This window comes from Palaemon carinicauda, chromosome 28 (assembly GCF_036898095.1).
Source record: "Palaemon carinicauda isolate YSFRI2023 chromosome 28, ASM3689809v2, whole genome shotgun sequence".
NCBI lineage: Eukaryota > Metazoa > Arthropoda > Malacostraca > Decapoda > Palaemonidae > Palaemon > Palaemon carinicauda.
Window position 1 is genome coordinate 10791273 of NC_090752.1, and position 5000 is coordinate 10796272.

Genomic DNA, 5000 nt, shown 5'->3' on the forward strand with positions numbered 1-5000 from the left:
TATATATATATGTATATATAAATAAATATATAAATATATATATATATATATATATATATGTATATATATAAATATATATATATATGTATATATATATATATATGTATATATATATATATATATATATATATGCGGTCATTAAAATTTGAAATATCATCTAAATAACCTACTATATAATTATACAACTAAGCAAAAAATATATTAATTATTCGTTAAGGAAAATTACGCGGCTCTTTGTATCTCTAAATTTCAAATTATATAAAGTCATCCAGTATATCACGAAGCATTATGTGTGAAAACTACAATTATCAGAGTTTATTATCGTCATTATTACCAAAAGAATTAAGAACTACATAAAAACAAAATTATTCATCGGTTATATTATGCATTCAAGAATTTGTATACGTGCGAATTAAAAATAAATATATAATTAATAATGTTTTTTTTTCCGAAAAACTACATAAAACCAAAACTATTTATCGGTTACATTATGCATTCAAGAATTTGTATACGTGCGAATTAATATATATACATATATACACAGTATATATATATATATATATATATATATATATTATATGTGTGTGTGTATAAATATATATATACATATATACACAGTATATATATATATATATATATATATATATATATATATATATATATATATATATATACATATATACACAGTATATATATATATATATATATATATATAAATACATATATATATATATATATATATATAAAAACATATATACACAGTATATATATATATATATATATATATATATATATATAATTAATAATAATAATAATAATAATAATAACAATAACAACAACAACAATAATTTTTCCTTCCAAGAAATAAATCAAAGCGAAACTAAAAACCCGTCCCTCTGAATGTAATAACCTATTCCTTCTTGAAAAAAAAAAAGAAAGAAACTTCATTATCAGCAACATATCAAATAATCCTTCATTCGTCTCGTAATATCGCCGACGGCAAAATAGTGGCCTGAGTAATATCAGTCATAACAATGATAATTATGACAATTTTCAAACTAATAATCCAGAATTCCAGGTCGCTGACGAATGCATGATCTGACCTCACGGTCGGAATAATGACATCTTGACTGCGATAATGATATCGCTGTCACTGATAAGAGATTGATAACGTTATGTGATAGTGGTGGAAAATATATCTCTGGTGTAGAGGTTATGAAGACGTTGTTACGATTTCATTTTAGTTTTCCTAATTGGTGACGTTATTAAGTCTGTCATTATCGCTGGAAGGGTTTTACTTTTTTTCTTTTATTCCTGCGATTATTTATTCTCATTACTTACCCTTTCGTTTATTTACGTTCTTATTATCGTTTCCTTTGATAATTTAAAAAGTTTGCTTAATTCATAATCTGTCTTCATAAAGATTTCAATTTCAATCATGGCAATATAATTTTCGCGGCGCCCCTTCCATTATCCAAAAAAAATAATCACCATATTTCAAGCTTTCATTACCACCATCATCACCATATTTCAAGATTTCATTACTACCATCATTACCATATTTTCATAGATCATAACCTCACCATCACATTCCCCATCGCAAACAGGAACCTCTTCTATCAAACCCTTACCGAGGGCGTCTTCTATCCCGTGCAAAAAAAAAAAAAAAGTCAACAAACCCATTCAGCTTTCTTTCTTTATATCCTTCGCGCTAAGATTACGACATCATTAGCAACAGCAACGGCCGAAGCAAGATCGCCGTAAATCACAAATAAACACGGACAGACCCGTGCGTTAATACATCAGATTACTTTTCAGTAATGACGGATCGTAAAACCAGCCAACGAGCCATGTGTTCGGGGCGACTCGAAGAATAGTCATTATTGCGAAGGTAATGTTCGCTTAAACACTTCCTCTTCAGCTTCTATTATTCTTCTATTTCTTCTATTGTGTTTTATATGTATAGGAAATCTGTCATTGCCAAATTCCACCACATACGAGTATAGATTTCCATTTCTTTAATCATTTACTATACAAAACAGACAAACCGCGTTTAGTTGTTATTTCGTGTATACATTATTATTATCATTATTATTATTATTACTAGCTAAACTACAACCCTAAATCAAGATGGTATAAGCCCAAGGGCTCCAACAAAGAAAAATAGCCCAGTGAGGAAAGGAAATAAATAAACGATTTGAGAAATAATGAACAATTAAAATGAAATATTATAAAAACAATAACATCAAAACAGATATTTTATATATAAACTATAAAATGGCTCATGTCACTTTGTAATATATAGAAATAGGAAAAGCTCAATATAATGACGGACACGTGTAATACATAAATAAAATAGAAATACTATAAAGATGTATTGTGGGCAATCCCATTGTCCTTCGTCAGACAGCTATAAAATTACCCGCAAGTTATAGCCGCACAGCTACGCACTTTACCTGGTAACTTACATGGATACTATTCCTCTTCAGTATCAACTAATATTAGTTATAGTTATCAGCATGAACCTTATAGTTATTAATATCAACCTTTAAGAAGTCTAAATTCTAAATACATGAAAATTAGAAAGTCAATGAAAATCATATTTACTCCCAACTTTGCCGGTTTTGTATACTAGCATATTTTTATGTTGTGGAATAGACAGATGTACAGTGATAGAAAATTACTGAAAATTCAAGGTGACAGAATTACCTACACGTGAAAGCAATTGGAGTTTCTAACACATGACACAGCAACAATAAAAAAGATAGCATACTATCACATCAAACGTGTATTTATTAAATAGGAAAAAAATCGACCAGGAAATTCACTCCGAATTTGATTTCATTTTCATGTGTTTGGTGCTGAATTTTATTGAACGATATATATAAAAGTGTAAGATCACTGTACCCTTATTGTAACTCTGTATATGGCTTCTGCTGAAATAAAGATTATTATTATTATTATTATTATATAGATACCAAACTACAACGAATAACAAGGAATAGCGTCATAGGTGTCATTACTAAAGTGTTTCTCTTTTGGAAAATTGGAAGACTTATTTACCCTCGGCCAAGAAACATTTCTTACAAAGGCCAGCATCAAACCAGAACCAAGGGTCTTATTTAGATGTGGTCGAAACTGTCATAACGTTACTAGTTCTAATAGGTTAAGAAATCTCTCTCTCTCTCTCTCTCTCTCTCTCTCTCTCTCTCTCTCTCTCTCTCTCTCTCTCTCTCGTCAGATAATTTATTCATCAAATTTACCATTCCATGAATTGGTAAGAAGGTTAATTTAACATAAAAAAAAATTAAATAATGAACAAGCTCTTGATTAAGCGGCTAACATAACAAATACTCATAAGCAATTAATAATAATTAAAACGGGCAAACACCAAATTAACATCCGAATTTGCTCCGTGGTTGTAGAATATCACAATTTTATATCCAGATGATCTAATTTATTTTGTCCGGTGTAGAAATATGAAAACATTATAAATCTAATATTTTCATCAACAATCTTTACCGAATTCATCAACACAAATCCAGAAACAACAAAGCTAATTTCCAAGATGATAATAATGATAATAATAAAAATATTAATAATATATTAATCATTATTTTAATTCCAAAAGAAAAGTTACAATACCACGGGGAAAAAAACACAAAATGCCTTATAGGCAGCTAATCAAAAATAATTTCCCTTGTTGAAGTAGTACACACCTGTTTCAACAGATAGGAAACTTTTATTTCCACAATATACAAATAACATGGCCCGCAAAATAAAACTCAATCCATTTAGAAAACCAATTGTTCTCAATTCAACAACCACCTGCAGCTATAAATCATACAGTAATTACAACATTTTGTTGCTGTTGTGAGAACTACAAATATCCCATTGTTGTAGTTTTCCAAAATATAATCTTTATCTAGTCTAATGGAGACTATTAGTGCTATCGCCTCTGTACCATGACATTGCTGTCTTGGGTTAGAGTTCTCTTACTTAAGGGTACATTCGGGCACGCTGTTCTATCGTATTTCTCTTCAACTTCTTTTTTATTTAACTTTTTAAAGTTTATCTATGAAAGGTCTAATTTGATATTGTTACTGTTCATAGGATATTTTATTTTGATTGTCTATTGCTTCTCTTGTTGTTTATTCATTTCCTTGTTTCCTTTCATCACTGAGTATTTTTCCTTGTTGGAGCCCTTGGGCTTATAGCATCTTGCTTTTCCAACTAGGGTTATAGGTTAGCTTGGAATAATAATAATAATAATAATAATAATAATAATAATAATAATAATATCATTATGAAGAGTTGGTGCCATGCTCTTAGCCAAAAAGAAAAAACATTCCCTCAAAAAATATGAATAAGATAAATATTAGTAAAATAAATATCAATAATATAAATATTAATAAAATAAATTTTAAAGATAAAAAATCCACAATAACAAAAACATCAGCTCGGTATTCATTTCCCGTTTAATATGAGCTTTTCCTATCAACATTCACGTTGAACACACTATAATTTTATAAGGGATTTATATATGATACTTGTATGGTCTATACATTATAGAAACGATTCGTACTTTTAATAGGGATTAATTAAAAAGAAATACTACGCATAAAAATTTCTTTATCACTACGGAAAACTACATAAAGGAGTTTTCTTTCATTTTTTATTGTTTATCATGGATTAATCCTTAGGCAAGGATTGCATTTTTTTTCCTACTGCGCCGGGAGTCAAAATTTCGTAACTGTGGTATTGCAAGTTTTTTCCTATTGCTTGATTGCCTTTACCTAAATTCTGCAAATCCTTTTTATACCGGACGGCGTGGTCTCATATGTAGGCGGGCTAAGGATGAGGCTCCTAAATAATGTACATTTTTTTTTTTTTTACATTTATTTGTTATGGCCTACTTTCCAGGTAATTTCTAGGTATGAAACCGTAATCATTTCAAACGCATACTTAAGGCTTTATACGGGATATTACATCGTATTAAT

The 5000-nt window shown here is 28.9% G+C and overlaps 1 protein-coding gene across 1 annotated transcript in view; it reads right to left on the reverse strand.

The window, feature by feature from the left end:
• Positions 1–5000, reverse strand: part of LOC137621456 (insulin gene enhancer protein ISL-1-like) — a 56935-nt gene that overhangs the window by 50946 nt on the left and 989 nt on the right.